The following is a 23581-nucleotide window of genomic DNA, read 5'->3' as shown; positions in this document are numbered from 1 at the left end:
TTAAATTTATCCTTTCACCAGCTGCTAGGCAGCAGATGGAACCATTTCTGAAGCCTTGTTGAATTCAATCCATAAAACTCATTTCCTAGGATTAGCAGTCCAAAGTTTCTTTTAATGTTTATATACCGCTTGGGATTTTGAATTTCATGATGTTAAACTTCCAATTTAACTATTCTTTTTGCATTTCATATCAAACAATTATGATCTTTTGGATTTCTATAGCAGACATGGCAGGTCACATAAGGACAAGAATTCATTTCAAGAGCAATAGTCAGGCAAGTTACATTTTTTGATGTTTGTTCACATTGGCCTACTACCATGGCAACTATTTGCACTGTGCTTTTATATTGTCAACCTAAAGAATTATATATTTAATAGCTTATGATTTTTGTTTATTTACTCATAAATACTTTAAAGCTGCAACTAGGAACATTTATTAACATTGTGGAAATTTACAGTTTTGTAATTTAGTTATAAGAGTAAGATTGTTACATTGCCTGCAAAAAACTACTGTATATATTAGGTTAATCTATCTAATAAGAATTTAATACTGACCTTTATAAATGGTAATAAAGCCAATGACACAGATTATGCAGAGATGAATTTTATAACAGTTAATATTTTGAAGAGCATACTACCATGGACAGCTCCAAACATTTCTATTCTACTTAATGTGCACTTACAATTGTCTAATTTAAGAACAACCAGGAAACTTCACATCCTACTGGCTAATTTTATAACAGAATAGTAATGCCACTCTTTTAAAAAAAATGGTGGGGGACTCCTTTAACATAACTGCTATTTGCACTGTGCTTTTATATTGTCAACCTAAAGAATTATATATTTAATAGCTTATGATTTTTGTTTATTTACTCATAAATACTTTAAAGCTGCAACTAGGAACATTTATTAACATTGTGGAAATTTACAGTTTTGTAATTTAGTTATAAGAGTAAGATTGTTACATTGCCTGCAAAAAACTACTGTATATATTAGGTTAATCTATCTAATAAGAATTTAATACTGACCTTTATAAATGGTAATAAAGCCAATGACACAGATTATGCAGAGATGAATTTTATAACAGTTAATATTTTGAAGAGCATACTACCATGGACAGCTCCAAACATTTCTATTCTACTTAATGTGCACTTACAATTGTCTAATTTAAGAACAACCAGGAAACTTCACATCCTACTGGCTAATTTTATAACAGAATAGTAATGCCACTCTTTTAAAAAAATGGTGGGGGACTCCTTTAAACATAACTGAATTAGAATCTCATAAAAGTTCCAATGTACTTTGAAATGTTTTAAATTCAACTACCTGATGCTCTCCAAGGTACAGTATATTCAGCTTTAAAGTATAAAAGCTTTTAAGCTAAAGTGATGCTGCTTCTTTAACATAAATATAACCAAAAGGAGAGTGAATCACTCTTATGTTCAACAGTGACTTCCGCTAATTTGGCACAAGAAATCTATATTAATCTAATATTGGAGTAAGCCAAGAAGGCCACATAATAATCACCACTGAGTAATTGAATATTTAGAAGAAGAAGAAAGGAGATAACTGGTAATCTTAAGTTACTCGCATAAAAGTAGAATAATAGACAGATGATATTAGCAAGGGAGAAAAAGTTAGGAAAAGTCTAATTTCAGTTTTATTTTAGATTATGAATCTGATTATTCCCTGGAACTTTATTTTTTTCCTAACATAAAGGTAGTATACACAATTATATTCGAGGTTTTTAATCATTTTTCCTTTAGTTCTTATGGCATAAAATGAGAGTTGGTATTACTTTTTCTGACAATAAGCCACTTTCTTTTTTTTAAAATCAATGTTGGATAAGTTATTTTACATATTTTGCCTAATAGCTGCTTTGTTCTTTGTAAAAGCTTACTACCCCCATCTAGAAGACTACTTCTACTATTTCCACATGTATCCAAGCAAGCATGTTTAATAAATACCTTGTTAGGATGAAAGAAATACGAGGTGAAGTACTGTTTATCAAGGTGTTTGAAAAATTTCTCTATTCTTAGTAATATTTTATTGATCTCAGCCTTCTGCAAAATTTTGTTCAAAGTTAGTCTTTCTTATTCTCCAGTCTTTTCTAATATCACTCTTTAACTTGCTGAAAAGTCTCCTGACATCTGCATTTATCAAAAATGAACTGTATCGTTTTTTAAGGAGACTGCTCTTATTCAATTCTCTAAATATTTACAGATAAGATTATAATTACAATTCTTATCAATTTAATTTTTTGCCACTTGCCACGAACTCTTTCCCTATGTGTAGCCAAGGCCAGAATTTTACTTTTCAACAACAATATGAGACATCTTTTTGATATTGGTTATTCCTTCATATAAGTAACTTATATTGTGTTGACAGCCCTCAACCCCAAAATATCTCCTCTATTATAATGAGATGTCAGATTTGGGGTCTCACTGGTAATTTTTGCATTTTCAGAAATTATTTCCACTTTACTTTGTTACAAAGAAAAAAAAGTGTACAAAGTTTCATCTCATATCAAGTATTCCCTGCTGCAAATTTGCACGTTTCAAATATGTATATAAACAAAGGCGTTACTGATGCAGTATAAATGCAATTGCACCATGACATTTTATTCTGAAATCCTCCTCAAAGCAGATACCATAAGCATTTTTACCACACACAAAAAGGAGGCAGAAACAGCATTTAAAATAATGACCAAGTATACATCACAGCACGAACCAGCAACAGAAGTTCAAAACACAAATCAGAAAAAAACATCCACACACTTCTAAACTTCAACCTACTGCAACATATTATTTCCCCAGAAACAGAACTAAATGTTATGGCATAAGACGTGAGAACTTACTGAGCGACTTTAACATCAGCGCAAGCCATATGCGGTTCAGAAGTTTTAAACTTACTTTTTTGCTTGTTTCCAAAACTTACATTTCTCTTCTCCCTGGTGTGCTGAACGGAAACACTAACGCTGTTCCTTTGAAAGGTAGTTCCCATGATATGACAACCAGTGCCTTTGACTGCGTAGAGATAAGCACCTGCGTTTGTGTCCCCTCCTTACGTCACACCTCCCTATTCAGACCTTCTCAATATAATTCACATTTGCACATCAACAGCCTCTTGCGCATACACAGATTTTTTTCGGCTCTGGGCCCAAAACTTTCACTTTAATTTTCATCACATGATTGCTGTGGCATATGTCCTTCCAAACCTCCCATATATCAGTCATCATGCAAATGAGATGGAATATCACTCCGCTGCAGCAGATGGCCAGGGATGATAACAATGGCTCAACAGAGGAGATTCAATGTCCCTGACTTTATCGCCACGGCAACAACAACCTAAAATATATGTAATGGAAGTGGTGCTTATTAATTTTGCAGGCTCGAGTGTTCTGATTTTGTGAGTGAATGGGTTGAGTTAAAAAGGGGGCTGTGTCCTCCTGCCTCTAGAAGACTATCTATAAAAGCCAGGGACCTGGAAATTATTTTCAGTGACTAAGAAGGCAACAGCCTAGCAATTATTTGAGTAATTAGGTGTAATTCCTCCCTGTAGGCCTTGTACCCTCCTGTGCTTGCTTCACAGAAGCTCACGCATTAGACAGGCACAGATACTGAAAAGAAAAGTGCCTCAAGATACAGCGGGAGAGCTTGCGGGAGCCCCGTCCCTTGGCCTCCACCAGGCTTGGTAAACACAAGCCTCAAGCTATAAGTAAATAGAGGCCCCACTCCACAAACACAGACCAATTAAAATGACAAAGGCAACCACACTTCTGGGTGGAGCTTGGGAAAGCTTTATTCCGCTGACTCCCTGTGAGTGGCACACAGAAGGGCCCTGAGTGCCCAGCACCAAGCCCTGCGCTCCCTCCCTGGCTGTCAGGACTGGACTCCAGCTCACACCGCTCGCTCTTCGCCGACTGCCACCTTCCACTGGGGAAGTTTTTCCGTGTGGCTACTTTCAGCCCTAACACCAAGTGGATGGTCGATGTGCTCTCACGCCTAATATTACTAAATAAATTAATGGAAAAACCATTCTTAAGAATGTACAACAAGCCCTTTTACATTTTAAAAGAATGACTCTCAGCCTTAACTGGTTTGGCTCAGTGGATAGAGCGCTGGCCTGCGGACTGAAAGGTCCCGGGTTCGATTCCAGTCAAGGGCATGTACCTTGGTTGGGGTCACATCCCCAGTAGAGGGTGTGCAGGAGGCAGCTGATGGATGTTTCTCTCTCATCGATGTTTCTAACTATCCCTCTCCTTTCCTCTGTAAAAAAGCAATAAAATATATTTTTAAAAAATAAATAAATAAATAAAAGAATGACTATCAAGCGGGAGCGTTTGTGAAACAAGTATGGATGAAAATCTGAGTGAAAAATCTTGTCTCCAAATCTTTTCCCAGAAACTATTTTTAAAACACCCTTTTCGCCCTAGCTAGTTTTGCTCAGTGAATAGAGCTTCGGCCCAGGAACTGAAGGGTCCCAGGTTCATGTACCTCGGTGCAGGCTCCATCCCCTGCCCAGGCCCTGTTTGTGGCACCTGCAGGAGGCAACCAATCAATGTGTCTCTCACACATCGATGTTTCTCTCTCTCTCTCTCTCTCTCTCTCTCTCTCTCTCTCTCCCCCCCCCCCCCCTTTCCTTCCACTCTAAAAAAAAATTAATGGAAAAAATATCCTCCGGTGAGTATTAACAACAACAAAAAACACCCTTTGAAATATTTTCATGCTAACCAATAAAAAAATTTTAAAAAGATTTATTTTTTGCTCATTTATAGATTTGAACCACTTTTTAAAAAAATAACTATAATCTGTATCATTTATTTTGTCAGTAATAATTCTCTCACTACTATGCCAGAAATTATATAGGTGAACCACTTTTTAACATTTTTAAAAGTTTGAGTCTGCTTATTTTGTACTGCTTTAAAAAAAACAACACCATGGCAGTATCATCTCATAAGGGCAAACTAGATTCTGTCCATAACAGAAAAGAGAGATATTAATAAGAGCTCATTGCCTTAAGAGAGGATAGCTGTTAAAATAAATAAATAAAAATCACCTTCTCACACCCTTTCAACACAGACACTGTGATAGGCTTTCTGTCCAGAATGATGGGTGTGAGGTAAAAGGTCTTTGTCTTCTCGTCCAGAACGACCTAACTAACTTGTTTGAGACCCTTTCCCGCATTGTTCTCTTACAGTGTCTTAGCTTTAGGAGAGGCACCTCAACTCCCCCACCCCTGACCCTCACTCCTGGTTTCCTAACTCCCCACCCCCACTCCTGCTCACCTTCTCTGGTTGGCCCCAGCCTCCCTTCCTAGCACCTTCCCTCCAGGGACCTAGCAGGGATAGCAATTCCTCTAGCCTCCAAGTCCATATTAATCTAAACAAAGTATTCTACTACTTGCTAAAATCAGGAACAATACTGAATTCTTTAAAACCTCACTTTAAAAAATAGTTCCATTCCTGCCCTAGCCAGTTTGGCTCAGTGGATAGAGCATCGGCCTGTGGGCTGACGGGTCCTGGGTTCGATTCCAGTCAAGGGCACATACCATGGTTGCAGGCTCCTCCCCGGCCCCGGCCCTGGTTGGGCAAGTGCAGGAGGCAACCAATTGATGTGTTTCTCTCACATTGATGTTTCTCTCTGTCTTTTCCCTCTCTCTTCCATTCTCTCTAAAAGATCAATGGAAAAATATCCTTGGATGAGGATTAAAAATAAATAAAATAATAAAAATAGTTCCATTTCCCACATTAGGGGGTGTGTAGCCTCACTTTCCTTCCTAACATGTGGACTCCTAATTCATCAGTGTTTTGCAATACACTGTAAATAAAATAATCGCCTAGTGCAAAATATCATTGTGCTATTTAAAGGTAATACTCCAATGCAAGGGAAATTAGGGAGCGGATGTCCAATCTGAAAATACCCACGCTGGGCATGTATAGTACTTAAACTCAACTCTTTAAATGAACCTCTTTACTGAGCTATCAGCTATACCACTACGAGATGCAAATAAATCCATACAAGATGCAAATGTTGTTGCTGCAGGTACAGTGTAGTAGCAATATGAATTTCTAACTGACAGACCAGTTACCTGATCAATTTCAGTGACTTTAATAGATGTTAACACTGAAATAAACCTAATATTGGAAATTTAAAAAATAAGTTTTACTGAAATACAAATGAGCAAATTACTTACCCATTCAAAGTATACAATTCAATGATTTTCACTATATGGTAGAGTTGGACGACCACTGCCATCATTTTAGAACATTTGTATCACTCCCTCCAAATGATGCCATAACCATTAGTAGTCACTCTCCATTCACCCCTACTCCCCTCCCCCACACCAATTTCCTCCTTCAGGCCCAGAAACCACTAACCTACTTTCAGTCTCTATGAATTTGCCTATTTTGGACATTTCATAATAACCATACAACATTTGATTCTTTCACTCAGCATAATATATTCAAGGTTCAAGGTTCACCCATGTTATAGCATGTATCAGTATATTTCTCTTTATTACTGAAGGATATTTCCTTATTTTACTATACCACATTTTATTTATTCATTCATCAGCTGCTGGATATCTATGAATGATGCTGCTATATATATTAATATATAGTTTTTGTGTGAAAATATATTTTTATTTCTCTTGGGTCTATACCCAGGAGTGGAATTGCTTGGCCATTTGGTAGCCCTATGTTTAACTGTTTGAGGACTTCCCAGATTGTCTTCCAAAGTATATTTTCCATTTTAAATTCCTATCAGTAGCATTTGAGGGTTCTAATTTCTCCATATTTTCACCAAAATTTGTTATTGTCTTTTCTTACTGTGGTTGTCCTAGGGCATGTGAAGTAGTATCTCATGGTTTTGATTTGCATTTTCATGTGCTTATTGGTTATTTGTATGTCTTTTTTTTGGAGAACTGTCTATTCAGATCTTTTGACCATTTTTAAATTGGGTTATTTGTCTTTTACTCTTAAGTTATAAGAATTTTTTATATATGTATTCTAGATAAAAGTCCCTTAGCAGAAACATAATTTGCAAAAAGTTTTCTCCCACTGTATGGTGTGTCTTTTTGCTTTCTTGACTTCATCCTTTAAAACACAAAGGTTTTTAATTTTGAAGAAATCCAATTTATCTATGTGTTTCTTTGATTGCTTGTGCTTTATTGTCATATCTAAGAAACTACTGCCAAATCCCAGCTCACAAAGATTACATCTGTGTTTTCTTCTAAGAGTTTTATAGTTTTAGCTCTTACATTTAGATCTTAATCCACCTTCAGTTAATTTTTTATATTTGGCATAAAGTAGGGTCCAACTGCATTCATTTGCATATGAATATCCAGTTGTTCAAGTGCCTCTATTGAGAAAAATATTCTTTCCTCATTGAATTACCTTGGCATCTTTACAGAAAATCAATTTACCACAGAAGTGGGGATTTACTTCTGGACTCTCAATTTTATTTCATTAATCTATAGATGCCTACCAGTATCTTTATTCCAGTGCCACACTATCTTGTTTACTTTAGGCTTGGAGTAAGTTTTGAAATGGGAAGTGTGTGTTCTCTAACTTTGTTCTTTTTCAAGATTGTTTAGGCTCTTCTAGGTCGCTTGAATTTTAATATAAAATTTGGGATCAGCTTGTCAATTTTCAAAAAGAAACCAGCTGAGATTTTGATAGGGAATGTGTTGAATTAGATCACTTTGACTAGTATTGCCATCTTTACAATATTAAAATTTCTAATCCGTGAACATGTCTTTCCATTTGTGTAGGCCTTTAATTTCTTTCAACAATGTTTTACAGTTTTCAAAGTTTTATGCTTCTCTTGTTAAATTTATTCCAAAGTATTTTATTTTTCTTGATGCCATTACAAGTAAAATTGCTTTTTACTTTCATGGTTAGTTTGTTCATTGCTATTGTATAGAAATACAATTGATTTGTGTATGTTTATTTCGTAACCTGAAACCTTACTGAACTTACTTATTAGCTCTAACAGTTTTCTAGTGGATTCCTTAGTATTTTCTACACATAACTCTATATGCAATATCATGTCATCTGCAAATGAAGATAGTTTTACTACTTCCTTTCAATCTGGATGACTTCTATTTTATTTTATTACCTAACTAGAGGCCTGGTACACAAAAATTTGTTCGCTCGGCGGAGGTGGGGGGTCCCTCAGCCCGGCCTGTGCCCTCTCGCAGTCTGGGACCCCTCAGCGATGTCCACCTGCTAGCTTAGGCCCGCTCCCCGGGGGATCGGGCCTAAGCTAGCAGTCAGACATCCCTCTGGCAGCCCGGGAGCCCTCGGGGGATGTCCACTTGCCAGTGGGGAGTAGGCCTAAGCTGCAGTCGGACATCCTTAGTGCTGCTGAGGAGGCGGGAGAGGCTCCCACCACCACCGCTGTATTGGCAGCCGTCAGCCTGGCTTGTGGCTGAGCAGAACTCCCCCTGTGGGAGTGCACTGACCAACAGGGTGCATCTCCTGCATTGAGCGTCTTCCCCTTGGAGGTCAGTGTGTATCATAGTGACCAGTCATTCCCAGTCGTTCTGCTGTTAGGGTCAATTTGCATATTACCCTTTTATTATATAAGATGGAGGCCTGGTGCACAGGTGGGGGCCGGCTGGTTTGCCCTGAAGGGTGTCCCGGATCAGGGTGGGGGTCCCGTTGGGGTGCCTGGCCAGCCTGGGTGAGGGTCTGAGGGCCGTTTTCAGGCTGGCCAGACCCCCTTCAGGGTGGAGGTTCCTGCTGGGGTGCCTGACCAGCCTGGGTGAGGGGCTGAGGGCTGTTTTCAGGCTGGCCACACTCCCTTCAGGGTGGGGGGGGTTCCTACTGGGGTGCCTGGCCAACCTGGGTGAGGGGCTGATGGCTGTTTGCAGGCTGCCCACAGCCCCTTCAGGGTGGGGGTCCCTACTGGGGTGCCTGGCCAGCCTGGGTGAGGGGCTGAGGGCTGTTTTCAGGCTGGCCATTGCCGGGGGCTAGAAGCAGATATCTGGGATTTATTTAACTTCTATAATTGAAACTTTGTAGCCTTGAGCAGAGTTCAGAGCCAGCAGGGCAGACGGGAAGCTTGCTTCCTCCATCGCCAGGGGCAACTCAAGCCTCCTGCTCACTCCAACTCCGTGGCTGCCACCATCTTTGTGATGGAGTGAGGGTTAATTTGCATATTACTCTTTTATTAGATAGGATTGCCCTGGCTAGAACATCCAATATGGATTGAAACTGACAAGAACAGACATCGGGTTTTTTTGTTCCTGATCTTAGAGGGAAAGAATTCAGTCTTTCACCACTAAGCAGGATGTTAGCTAATTTTGGGATTTTGGGAGCTAAGTTTAAAAGCATTTTAACTTAAAAGTTAATTGCTATCTAGCCCACAGTAAACTGCCATAACTTGGTGTTTTTTAGGGAAATAAAAAAACATCCTCTACTCTAAAAATTTATAAGAACCTGGTGTGGAATTTGTCACTGTGCTGGCCACACTTCCTTCCTAGCAGCCTGCCTCCCTAAAATCTGCTGAGTTATAGCTGGAATCATCTGACAAGGAAGGGAAAAATGAGACATTTTGGGGGGCTAGCGATCTGAATCTGTGCCAGTAACCTAATGCACATTCTTGTTAGCCTATAGTCTAGTCACTGCCCCTTTAATTATCTGGTCTTGCTAGACTTGTTTACCTAAGTACTACTCCCATTTTAGAGAGGCCATATCAGCACTGGCACCAGGCCAGGCCTTTAAATGTGGTCTCACGGCCCCCACCCCAACACACAGGGCTTTTTGCAAAGCCCACAAAAGGTCCAGAAGCATGATCCATATTTGGGGGACAAAGAAACCAAAGAGATAAAAAGGGAAAACTTCCTCCATATTGGCTTACTCAGGATTTGAGAGAAACAGCCTCCCCTGAGTGCTGTACTAGTACATAAGAAACATCTGAAAATAAATGGGTTTTACCTGTACTCCTGCATATTTGTCGGTCACCTGGTAAATTCTGTAACAACACAGGAATTCATTCTCTCCAATTTTGACTGCCTTGCTGACTCAGAGCATCCCTAAGGAAGTTACTAACGTCCTAGCTAAGTAGAAATGTTTACTTTGAAGTGTTTCAGATTCTGGTAGTAAAGCCAGCTGGACCCCAATCTCAGTGTCTTGGGGGCTGTCTCAGATTTGGTGGGTCTCTTACCATTCGCTATTCATCCCTGGCCTACAGCGTGATTAAGAGCTCTCCACAACATGGAAACGCATTGGTTGAGCTCAGTCAGCCATCTCACTGGTCCAGGAGGCAAGGCACTTGTTCATTTTCATGTTGGGTTGACTCCCAAGTATAAACTTCCTCAATCTTAGCAGGTATTTCAGATTTTAAAGTTCTAGTCCTATTGCATTATTGACTATTCACCATGCTGATGACTTTCCATGCTTATGCTTCCAATTGGCTCTATATAACATGCCCACCACACCACACTCAGGACCCCCAGGCTCCAACAAGTGCTTTGCCATTCCCACAGAACTTTACTAACTTCTTTAATTGTATTTTTCAACCTTATTTCCACTGCCTTGTTCTAAGCTCTCATTGTTCACTATACAAGCTCCTAACATAACCTAGTACCCATCTCTCAAGTTTCGACTATTATGAATGAAGCTGCTATATATATCCAAGTGCAGATTTTTGTGCAGATGTGTTTTCAACTCCTCTGGGTTAAAAAAACAAACAAAAAACCCACCAATGAGTGCATTTTCTGGAATAGATAGTAAGATTACATTTAGTTTTATAAGGAACTGCAAAACTGTTCTCCAAAGTGGTTGTACAATTTTGCTTTTTCACCAGCGATGAGTAAGAGCTCTTCCCAGCACTTGGTGTTGTCAGTGATCCGGATACTTTTAATTTTTTGATTGCTAAATAACTACGTTACGGTAGCTTCCGTATCTTTAAGCCATCAGAGACTAGAACATGTGGATGCATATAACTAGTCAAGTTTACTATATTTCATTTCATGCTCTACCAGATGGTTATAAAAATAATAGTATGAAGCTATTGTTACTATATAATACCACAAATACATTATATTAAATAGAAACATTATAAACTTTCCCTAGGCTAATAATCATATCATTATTAACAATAGCTAATATCTATTTAACACTTAGTTACCCCAGTGCTTTATTTTCCTAAGTCATTTGATTCTCGCAAAAACACTGAGGTGTATATGTTACAATCTCCATAGCAGATACAAAAAAAAAAAATTAGGCTTATATTGTATAAGGAAATATTTGGCCAAAGAAATTAACTTCTTAACCACTATGTTGAGTCAGAAAGAACTGGGGCCCAGATCTGGCAGTAAATCAATATGTGAAATTAGACCAGGCTTTGTGCCTTCATTTTTGAGTCTATAATTAAGAAGGGTAGAAGCAAACAAAAAGAAAGTGTAAGATGTTGAGGAGACAAAGAAAACAAGATGTTCTCAAGGATTGTTAAAGAAATTTCTAGGCTTTAAGATTTTTTAAAAAGTGCCCAGCCAGGGTTGCTCAGTGGTTGAGCATCAACCCATATGGACACCAAGAGGTCACCAATTTACTAGTAATTCCCGGTCAGGGCACATGCTCAGGTTGCGGGCTCAAATTCCAGTAGGGAGCATGCAGGAGGCAGCCAATCGATGTTTCTCGTTCACATCGATACATTGATGTTTCTCTCTCTCTCTCTCTCTCTCTCTCTCTCTCCCCTCACTCTCTTCTACCCTCTCTAAAATTTCAATGGAAAAATATCCTGGAGTGAAATTTTAAAAAAAAATTAAATGCTATGAAAATAATCCAGGCAACTATATGGCAGCTTATGTTCTAAAAGGGGAGCAGCAGAGATGGAGAAATATGATCAGATTTAGAAAAAATGTTGGAGCTAGAATCCATAGAATTTGTTGGAAGTAAGAATTACCTCTTATTTGGGGACCTGAGCAACTTCATGGAAGGTAGTGCATTTAATGAAAAAGAGAAACTGAAAGGAACAAGTTTCAGAAAGGGTCGGGAAACAGAAGAGTTATCTTTTGGCCACGTGAAAATTGAGATACCTATTGGGAATAATTCTGGATTTCAGTGGAAAATCCAGTTTAGAAAATATAAATGTGGATGTTGTAGCCATGAAGGTAGCATTTAAAGCCAACGGGATTAGTTAGGATTGCACCGGGAGAGTATAGCTAAAGGAAACAGTAGGAACCCAAGGACCACACAATGGAATAAGACCACACTTAGGGACAAGCCCAGAAGGAGAAGTCGGTAGGAGAGACTGAGCAGATGATGTCACAGATGTCGAGAAAAAAGAGTTTGTTTAGAAGGAGCATGCAGTCAACTGTACCAGATACTGGCAATTAGTCAAATAAATCGGGGACAGAAAGGAACCATTGAATTGGCCATTTGAAGTCAATAGTGGCCAGGCAGGAGTGGTTTTAGAACATGGTAAGGATGAAACAGTGTACTGATGAGAAAAGGGATGCACGGAAGCGGAGACTTGGGCCATAGGTGGCTCTTCCAAGATGTGTTACTGTGACAATGAGCAGAGTGATAGGAATGTAAGTGTTGTTAAAGATGGAGGCCAGGGGAAGGTTGGTTTTAAAATGATACGTCATTTTGTTCTCATAGGAATTATACACCAGAGAAGGACAGACGATGAAATGAAGGGAGGTGAACCCTTAAGGAAGTGAAAGGGCATGAACTCCATTGCACAGGTGAAGGAAATGTATAGATTCGGAATGGCAGCATCTTCACAGGAGAGGGGTGAGGGGGTTTCTCTATGCCACCACCATTGAGAAGGGAAGGGAGAGTGGCTTCAGGAGAGTGTTTAACTGCTTGGCTGCCAGTGCAGAGTTGAAGGGGAGTTGGCCACAAGGAGGATTAATTTGTAAGCAGGTGAGTACAATAGAGTGAAGGTGGGGTAAGAGAGCTGAGGGTGGTTTCAATGGTGAGTGAAAGAGGAGAGAGAAATCAGGAAGGAGTGGGTACTTAAAATGGAGACTTCTGGGACACTGCAGGTATGCGTGCCCACAAGCTCAGGTGTGACATGAGAATAAGCCCTTGGGGGAACTAAAGGAAAGATCACTGGAGGCGGAGAGGTCCTGGAAATGAGAACCAGGTATATGAGCAGGGTGACCACATGGCCAAGCGTGGTAGCAGGAGTGTGAAGAGAATAGTGAGCTGGGGCTGGAATCATATATGACCGTGGGGACAGCGACAAGGAACAGGAAGGGGTGGTTAAGATAACATGAACGTCACATAAATTGAAATTTTCAAAATTTGAAGGAGAGGTAATAAATTGGAAGTTGCAATGGGGAAAGGAGGGTGGGGGGTAAGACTACAATTCTCTCTCCAAACTCAGAGGTAAGTTAAAAATAATAATAAAGAAAAACAAACAAACAAAAAGAACATAAAATTTCAACCTGCCCTTGGGAAGGATTCGGGGACGATGGAGTCCTCAGAATATGGAACATTAGAAGATCCATGTCCTTAAGACCTTTCTAATTGAGTGGAAATATCTATCTATTATTAATTAACAAAAAATGGCAAAATAATTACTATGCAGCTCGTATTTAAGAGCAGTGTCATACATTCTTCTTGCTGCATCCAAATGTTAAGTGGGATATTCATGTCAACACACTCCACCTGGGAATTAGGAGGTGACACACAGCTGTCAGGCGCAGTGGCAAAGAGCAGAAACATGCTCTGGCTGCCAGACCCTGATCTTATCTTGGATGCGTTCTCTCTGGGATCCCCTCGATTGCTGTCTCATTCCCGCCTTTCATCTCGGCAGCTAATTCGTCCAGGCGTAGACATCTGAGATCAGAGTAAGATTGAAAGGAAGCAGGGTACGAACGGAAGCATAACAATCACAGCCCACCCCTAAATAGAAGCTTGGTGAGTTATTAATTTTCACCCTCATCCTCAAGCTCCCGTTGGATAGAACAGAGTTCACTAAAGATTCCTCACTCCATGTTTGCTGATTATGACAAAATTCAAATATTGAGAAATACCAGAGAGCATTTGATCCAGTATGAATGTGTCTGTACACATAAAAATGAACCCTCATTGGTTCTTCATTATAAAAACTGAGTGTTAATTTGGACAGCAAACACAAGCAGGCTTCCTGAGTCTTCTTATATTCTGCTTTTTACTGTGCTTCACCTACTAAGTGTTGACTAAAATATAGACAAGTTCCTTCCTCTGCGTGCCCTAAAATGTGATGCAGACCAAAGACAGGCAAGAAGGAGGAGGTCTTGCCCAACACTGAGCAGACCTGGCATCTTCCCAAGCCTCCAGATCACTGGGTGGAGCAGAGAAGACCATTGGTTTACTTACTTATTTACTAATGTATTATTTGTTCCAGAAAGAACTTAAAGCAGCTTGTAAGAATTCATAACATTTAAGAATGTACGATAAATCTAAATGAGGAGGAAAAGGAGGAAAAGCCAAGTTGGGAAATATAAAATTGGGCAGGGATATGGCCGAAGAATGGGGAGCAGAAAGCCCTATTCCTTTGCTGTGGATATGCTAGCAACACTGCTCTATGTTTCTTAGCATTGGTGCTTAAGGGACACCTGTCACGCAGCTCAGAGTACCTATGAGGTCACAACAGACCCTGTGCTCAGGAAAAGTACAGCTACTCCTGGTGCTGAGACCAGCATTAAGAAGACTCTGCATTTCACTATGGACAGTGGACTCAGCAGTATCCTCACAGGACACAAAATGACTTTTGTGCTGTCCCTCAGTAGAGGCTGATGACATCAAGTTATAGTGCGTGGAGTTCAAAATGAATAGAGTTTTGCTGCTGGATGTCCTTCAAGCAACCATCACTAAATAGTAGTAGTAGTAGTAGTAGTAGTAGTAGTAGTAGTTAATCCTCACCGGAGGATATTTTTTCCATTGATTTTTAGAGAAAGTGGAAGGGAGGGAAGGAGAAAGGGAAGGGGGAGCAGAGAGAAATGCTTATGTGAGAGACACATTGATTGGTTGCTTCCCAAATGCTCCCCAACCCAGCTGGGGAACCCAGGTATGTGCCCTTGACCAGGACTAGAACCCATGACCCTTCAGTGCATGGGCTGATGCTCTAACCACTGTGCTACTGGCCAGGGCTAAATATTATTTTTATTAGAAAAGATTTAGACCAATGCTTGTGCTGATGGCTTTGATGATACTCCTTCATGGAATGCAGCTCTGTAATCTGTCAGTTAAATACAAACCCCTACTCTGGAGGAAATCCAAAACCTAACCAGGGCTGTGCACCCCAAAAGATGACCCATAATCCTCCATTTGAATGTGAACTGGGGGTTTACTTGTAAGAAACCTTTAAGATGAACTCTAGTGCACAGATAAATAGGTGAATGCATTTTCACTCAGAATGACTGATGATTTTCTCCAGGAAAATGGTGAAGACAGGTATAACTTACCCAATTCTAAGGTATAAGATGAGCATAGCCTGGGATACCAAGTTTCTGAAAGGCCTCTGTTACGTAATAGGATGTGAGAACTACATGAAGCACAGTTTGTACCACTGCCACAGACACGTTTGAGAAAACACTGGCTGCCCTGTGGGCCACTAAGCAGCTCAACCAGTAGGAGTTCAGTGTGAAGAGGTGTCGATGCTGAGATCACGTCTTAGAGGGGTGTTCGGTCACATTAGAGAGGACATGGATCAGCTTGGGTCCTCCTTGGAGTGACCCTTCATCTGGGGTCTCAGTATTTCACATTAGAAGAGTCACTCTTTTCTCTGTCTGCACTGCCAGTTTCCTGGTAGGATCATGGAATCAAAATGAGTCCTTAGATGTCACTTAGCACAAGCCCTTCATTTTGTAGATGAAATTGACAGATGTGATTTTGGCCAAGTTTATTGAATTATTTATTAAATCTCTGACCCCAAATCTGATGTTCTTTCATGTTGGCCCTCTCTTCAGAAATATTCACTCTTACAAGGTCAAGGATGAAGACTCTGCCAAGTGAGTCTTTGAAGTAAACTGTTATTATTCGCAGATGACATGATATTGTATGCAGAAAACCCTAAAGACTCCCCCAAAATACTACTAGATTTAATAAATGAATTTGGCAAAGCAGAAGGATACAAAATTAACATCTGGAAACCTATGGCATTTTTAAACACCAATAATGACCTCTCAGAAAGAGAAACTAAAAAAAAATCCCATTTACCATTGCAACAAAAACATAAGATACCTTGGAATAAACTTAACCAAGGCGGTAAAAGATCTGTACTCGGAAAACTACAGGACATTGCAAAAGGAAATAGAGGAAGACACAAACAAATGGAAAATATACCGTGTTCATGGATTAGAAGAATTACCACCATTAAAAGGTCCATACTACCCAAAGCAATTTATAGATTAAACACAATCCCTATTAAATTTCAAATGGCATATTTCACAGATCTAGAACAAATACTCCAAAAACTTATATGGAGCCAAAAAAGACCCCAAGTAGTGCAGCAATCTTGAGAAAGAAAAACAAAGTAGGAGGGATCATAATATCGGATATCAAACTGTACTACAAAGCCATTGTAATAAAAACAGGCTTGCACTGGCACAAGAACACACTTATAGATCAATGGAACAGAACAGAGAACCCATAAATTGACCCAAGCCATTACGCTCAATTAATATTGACAAAGGAGGTAAAAGCATACAATGGAGTAAAAACAGTCTCTTCAATATTGGGAAAATTAGACAGGTACATGCAAAAAAAAATGAAACTAGACCACCAACTTACACCATACACAAGAATAAACTCAAAATGAATAAAAGACTAAAGTGTAAGTCATGAAACCATAAAAATCCTAGAAGAAACCATATGCAGCAAAATCTCAGACATCTCTCATAGCAATATGTGTATTGATACATCTCCTAGGCAAAGCGACACAAAGGAAAAAATAAACAAATAGGACTACATTAAAATAAAAACCTTCTGCACAGCAAAAGAAACCACCAATGAAATGAAAAGGGATACCATTTATGGAAAAACATATTTGCCAATGATACATCTGCTAAGGGGTTACTTTCCAAAATATATAAAGAACTCATACAACTTAAAAGAAGGAAGACAAACAATTCAATTAAAAAATGGGCAAAGGACCTAAATAGACACTTCTCCAAAGAAGACACACAGAAGGCCAAGAGACACATGAAAAAATGCTCAAAGTCACTAATCACCACAGAGATGCAAATTCAAATGACAATGAGGTATCACTTCACACCTGTCAGAATGGCTACTATCAACAAATCAACAAACAAGTACTGGCAAGGATGTGGAGAAAAGGGAACCCCAGTACACTACTGGTGGGAGTGTGGACTGGTACAGTTTCCTCAAAAACATTAAAAATGGAACTGTCATTTGACCCAGTGATCCCACTTCTAGAAATATACCTTAAGAGTCCTGAAACACCAATCAGAAAGAACATATGCACCCCTATGTTCGTAGCAGCACCAATTACAAGAGCTGAGATCTGGAAACAGCCCAAGTGCTATCTTTAGATGAGTGGATAAAAAAATGTGTAGTACATTTACACAATGAAATACTACACAGCTGTAAAAAAGAAGGATCTCTTACCCTTTGAGATAACATGGAGGGACCTGAAGAGTATTGTGGTAAGTGAAATTAGCCAGTAAGAGAAAGACAAATATCACATGATCTCACTTATTTGTGGAATCTAATGAACAAAATGAACTGAAGAACAAAATAGATCCAGAGACATGGAAGCATGGAACAGACTGATGAATCTCAGAGGGAACAGGGGGAGGGAAGGGAAGGTGAGGAAGTTCGAGGAAATTAACCAAACAACTTATATGTATATATGCATAACCCATGTATACAAACAATAGTGCAGTGAAGGCCTGGGTGGTTTGTGGGGTGAAGGGGGTCAATGGTGGGGAAAAAGAGGACATCTGTAATCCTATCCTACATAATAAAACCCTAACATGCAAATCGACCAAATGGTGGAACGACCAGTCGCTATGATGCACACTGACCACCAGGGGGCTGATGGCTGTCGAGCACAGCAGCAGTGGTGGGAGCCTCTCTTGCCTCCACAGCAGCGCTAAGAACCCCTCGGGGGATGTCCCCCTGCCCGGCTTAGGCCCGCTCCCCACAAAACAACCCTAGGTGCTTTGGCTCAGTGGATAGAGTGTCAGCCTGCAAACTGAAGGGTTCGATTCCAGTCAAGGGCACATGCCTGGGTTGCAAGCTAGATCCCCATCATGCAGGAGGCAGCTGATCAATGATTCTACCTCATCATTGATGTTTCTATCTCTCTCTCCCTCTTCCTTCCTCTCTGAAGTCAATAAAAATATATATTTTTTACAAAAACTAAACAATTTCACAGGAAACAAATACTGATTTGTTAAGGGCTTTCCAACTACCTGCTCAGATACCAGTACTAGTTCATTTTTCGGTCAGAACGGCAAAATCTGCTGTTAAAACGTGACAGACTCCAAACTTAAAAGCTTCATTCTTGATACAATAAGAAATGATTGTTCACTTTTTAAAAATGTGTTTCACAAAAGAAAATGGGCAAATCGATTGAAAAGGGGGCTACATTTGACTGGGCTATGGAAATTGTCTAATAATAATCCTAATGCCCCAGTTAGTGTGTTGTGTCATCAACAAAACCATCTGAATAAAAAGGGGATTTTAAAGGCACTAGACTCTTCCCTACTGAAAAGATGAAGTAGAAAAGACTGCATCAAAGTGTCCGAGCATATTTAAAGCATTTGGCATCTTCTTCCAGACTGTTTCCCACTATGGCAGCACCAATGTGCACTGCCACCAATAATGCAAAAGAGCCCTTGTCATTTTGTCCCAGTCATGACGACTCAGTAGGGCTGTTGAGTATTCACTGGATCTCGCTAAAGCACTGCTCCCTAGATACTTGGCATCTAGTGGATTATCAACAGATACTCAATGCTACCACTTAATATTTCCCACACACTTTGTCCTCCCTCAGAGCTCATGGATTTGTGACATTAAGGTTTTTGCAGAAAACAAATCTTTAAAAAGTCATGTGAATGACTATTCATGCCGTTTATTTAAAAATTTTCTCTTAGGTTCTCTGTTCTGCACCAGTGCACTATTAATATCTCCAAATGACATCAGTCTACTATTTTGTCATTGATCTTCCTTCCTAGTACATTCCCCATTGAGTCATCATCTCCCTGAGGACAGGACCTGTCTTTTACACACATCCCAGGCTTGGTGCAGTGTATGATGTCAAGCAGAAGCTACTCATAATAGTCACGGGGATGTAAAGTCCAGCACAGGGAATACAGTCAATAATATTGTAACAGCTATATAGGGCACCAGGTGGTATTGAAAATAACAGTGGAAATACTTTGCAAAGCATGTGATTGTCTAACCACTATGCTGTATATCTAAAACCAATATAAAATAATACTGAAAGTAAACTGTAATGGAAAAACAAAATATAACAAAATAGAAAAGCAGGAGCTACTCAACAAATGTTTGTAGAACGCACAAGTAAATGAAAAAATGTTTTCTTAATGGTGTTTCAAGTAAGTTTAAAAACTTTTCAGTCTTGTCCTGGCTGGTTTGGATAGAGCATTGGCCTGGGGACTGGAGGATCCTGGGTTCTATTCTGGTCAGGGGCACATGACATTGATGTTTCAATCTCTCTCTCCCTCTTTCTTCTTCTCTGAAATCAATAAAAATATATTTTTAAAAAAAACTTTTTAGTCTAGCAACATCTTAAATGCTAAATTGAACTTTGTAAATCTAGCCATCAAATGGAGAGGAGTAAAAAGAATGTGCCTAAAGTATTTGTAAATTAAGGCAGAAAGGTATTCAATACATTTTTGAATGTATGACTATTTTGAATATATGATCTAAGATAATCCGGAGCATTTCAACATGACAGAAGAAAATTCACAAAAGTTGTAAGTGACTAAAAACAGGGGGTTCTGATGAAAAGCATTTTGAAACCTGGCACTCACACCCCCAAATGCCATAATGGCGTAACAAGTTGCATGTCTAGAGCACAATAGAATGAGTTAAATAAAAATACCACATGATTCCTTGTGTCTGAGAGTTGCAGTTCCACTCTAATGTCATATGCATTCAGCATTTTAAGCTTAAAGGGATGTAAGGGTCTGTCAACAGAAGCCCGGTATTTCTTACAACAAGAGAATGCTGTTTATAATGTGACACCAGCTGCTCAGGCAAAATGGGTTCTATTAGAACTAATTTAATTTTAGATAAGTTGATCTATTTGCATTTTGAGTCCCCAGTTATATGACTAGGTACTACTCTACAGACTGATCTTGTTGCAAGCTCCAGTGTGTGGACAATGCTTAATCAGTGTGTACATCAGAAAATAAACATAATCATCAAGTACACTAATTAAGCCTAGAAAATGTTGCAACATGCATACAGTATATGGATTAACAAGGCAATTCATTAAAAATCTTAATTATGAATACTATATTTCTCAAACATTTTATTCCACAATGCTTCAGATGAATTCAGCAGTTCTATAACCCATTGACACTACTCTCTTAAAGTGAATTCTTTTAACTCGTGACACATCTGTGTATCCTCTCTACAGTGGAGGCGTCTATAAAAAAAAATACCTTAAACCAGATACCTTAACATCTTGTCTTAGAGCAGCTAAAAAAGAAAAACTCAACTGCTTGTAGACACATTGAAAATAATTACAATTATAAGATGGAAATGTATCAAATGCCATAATCACACTAAGTTGTCTCCCACTTTACACATCCACTCTTGAAATGAAATGATTGATGCTTATGTGCTAAACAGAGTTCCTTTAGGAAAAAAATACATCAAAAATAGTTCATGTAAAATATATATGTAGATAGAACATGCATATGTACACATATGCGTATTTTCATAAACTATAAACATGTATATGTTAAATATATAAATATATATGTATGCAAAATATATATGTCCTTTATCTATAAACTTAGCTTTCAGAAATCAGCACTTGTCCAGCAAAATTCCATTAATGAGCATAACACAAATATAAACAAAGAAAAGCAGTATAGTATTTCAGGGACACAATCCTTTTTTTTCTGTCCAAAAACAGATCATTTCCAACAACATATAATAGATAGAGAGAAGGAGGTGAGAAATAGATCCTGCTTACTCCATCTTACTAATCACCTTAACTATAAACACATAAACCAAAACAGTAATTCCCTGTCTCATGGCGTCAGTATATTACATTCTAGTTGCATATAATTTTGATATATAATAAAAAATTTTCCTATTAACAAATAACAACACAATTTTTAAAACTTGTTCGGGTCTATAGTCAAGCTTTTAGTCTGTAAAAAAACTGGTTCAATTAATTTCACAGATTAATAATTGGTGTATTATTATATCTTTCCCCAAGTTTTTTAATTCATAGAAAACTATTTATTTATGAAAAAATAAAAATTTAGATATATACTTGTCTAAATATATGAAATACACAGAAAATTATTTATTTCTTTATAATAAGCCAAACTATATACAGAGTTTTAAAACATTTTAATTCTGAATGTCCTTTGAATAAAACATGTTACTCATTCCTTCAGATTAAAAATTTGCTGATATCGACAGGTTTGATTTATATACAATTCATAGTCAAAATTACAGATGTTAACTGATATAAAATTATAATTCAAACACTTAAAATAATTTAATGATGGATACTTCTATGACTGTTTTGTAACTCCAGGTAAAAACTTAAAATAATCCTGACTATTGAATCTGGAAATAGAAAAACTACACAAGTAAATAAAAGCTTTGACCTTGTGAATAGCAATTGTGCACTGTTTTCTACTATCTGCATTACAGTGCTGTCTCTTATGTTCTTTTAAAAGTAAATTATAACTAAAATGAGCTGGAAGACTTTTGTTCAAGTTCACTTCAGGTTTAAATTCATTTGTCTCAGTTTATCAACTTTGCAGCAATGTTACTCAGTGCATTTGGGGTGTCATAGCATCAAGCTTTGCCAAATTCAATCCATTATCTTTGAAGACCAAACAATAATAATTTCTTCATCACTGAAATGCAAGTAGTGCAAGTCAATATTTATCTGTAGTAAATTATTATCCTTCTAACTAAAAAGTTGGAGGAATTACACAAAATATGGTATGATTTCTAGAAACTAAGCAGACGTCACTGTAAAATAGGCTGTTAGAACAAATCATTTAATATGCAGGGTGCCTCCAAAAATGTATATACACTTTAATAGCTGATAGCTCAATTTTGAAAATGAAATGTACTTTAATAAACACTGCCTTTATAATAATTCAAAGTGTGTGCATACACTTTTAGGACACCTATATTATTTAGTGGGAGAGTATCACAAAACATTTTGTGAAGCTGATAAAAGCTGTAGGCCCTATTTCAGAACAAATTGCATACAGTTATAAACAGATTTTTTCATACCAACGTAGCACAATGCTTCTCATCCCCAGAACACATAAGTGAGATGAAAGAAAAAGCTGGAAGTCTCTAAAATTTAGAAGGTCATAGCCCACCAATGTAGCAAGAAACAAATGAAGTATTTATTGAAGAAAAAATTACATCATTCAAAATAAGGCAAGAAAGAATAATTAGCATCATTAAAATACTACCCAAAGCAATCTATAGATTCAGTGCAGTTGCTATCAAGACACCAAGGGCATATTTTACAGAACTACAACAAATACTCCAAACATTTACTAGTATATGGAACCACAAAAGACCATGAATAGCAACAGCAATCTTGAGAAAGGACAAAGTTGGAGGAATTACATACTTGGTATCAAACTATACTACAAGGCCACAGTAATCAAAATAGCATGGCAAATGTGGTACTGCCAACTTTTCAAGTGCAAAAGTAACAGCAATCACAGGCATAAACTAAATATAAAAGCCGAATATGCAAATTGTCCCCACAGGAGTTCGACTGGGAGACCGATTGCTTGCTATGATGTGTGCTGACCACCAGGGGGTGACGCGGAATGAAAGAAGGCCCCAGCCAGCAGCCAGCAGCCCGGGAAGGGAGGCCCCAGCTGGCAGCTGGAAGGAAGGCCCTGGCCAGCAGCCGGAAGGCCCCAATCGGCCCTGATCACCGGCCAGGCCTAGGGACCCTACCCATGCACGAATTTCATGCACCGGGCCTCTAGTGCTTTATAAGCACTTTCAAAACCTTTCTTTCTCCAAATCACCTTCTGAGACAAATCTACCACAAATATGATGAGAAAAGCCTATGTCAAATGACCACGTGGTCACTCAGACTGCACCTAACCCATTACTGTTGCAACTCTATCAACACTCCCTTTCAAGGGACAAACATTTCATCCTTTGTAAGTACTTGGCCCGCTTGATATCAGAAAGAGAGAAGATTAATTTGCTAAACTTCCTAAATATGTTGATATGCTAATACAGAATTTGTGGGAAAGGCAGGGACATTTAGTTGTATTCTTTCGTGTCTCCAGGATAAAGCAGGAGGTGTGGCCAATTTTCCTCTACCCTCTGTAACTAGCAATCTCCCTTTATCCACAGAATCCAGCTCAGGGGAGCCTTTCCTCATCAGCTCCCAAT

The 23581-nt window shown here is 38.7% G+C and overlaps 1 protein-coding gene across 10 annotated transcripts in view; it reads right to left on the bottom strand.

The window, feature by feature from the left end:
- The window catches only part of ST18 (suppression of tumorigenicity 18, zinc finger), a 260995-nt gene that overhangs the window by 117027 nt on the left and 120387 nt on the right, over positions 1 to 23581 (bottom strand). For 6 of the 10 annotated variants that reach the window (XM_014532473.1, XM_014532484.1, XM_014532482.1 and 3 more), the window contains exon 1: positions 2913 to 3198. The exons of 2 other annotated variants lie outside the window; for them this stretch is intronic. The gene's annotated coding sequence lies outside the window, so the exon portion shown is untranslated. Of the gene's footprint in view, positions 1 to 2912; positions 3204 to 23581 lie in introns of those variants that run through there. 2 more of the 10 variants (XM_014532485.1, XM_014532480.1) reach the window with 2 other exon arrangements.

Source organism: Myotis brandtii, unplaced genomic scaffold (genome assembly GCF_000412655.1).
Source record: "Myotis brandtii unplaced genomic scaffold, ASM41265v1 scaffold896, whole genome shotgun sequence".
In the NCBI taxonomy this organism is placed as follows: domain Eukaryota; kingdom Metazoa; phylum Chordata; class Mammalia; order Chiroptera; family Vespertilionidae; genus Myotis; species Myotis brandtii.
This window is presented reverse-complemented; position numbering and strand designations above follow the sequence as displayed.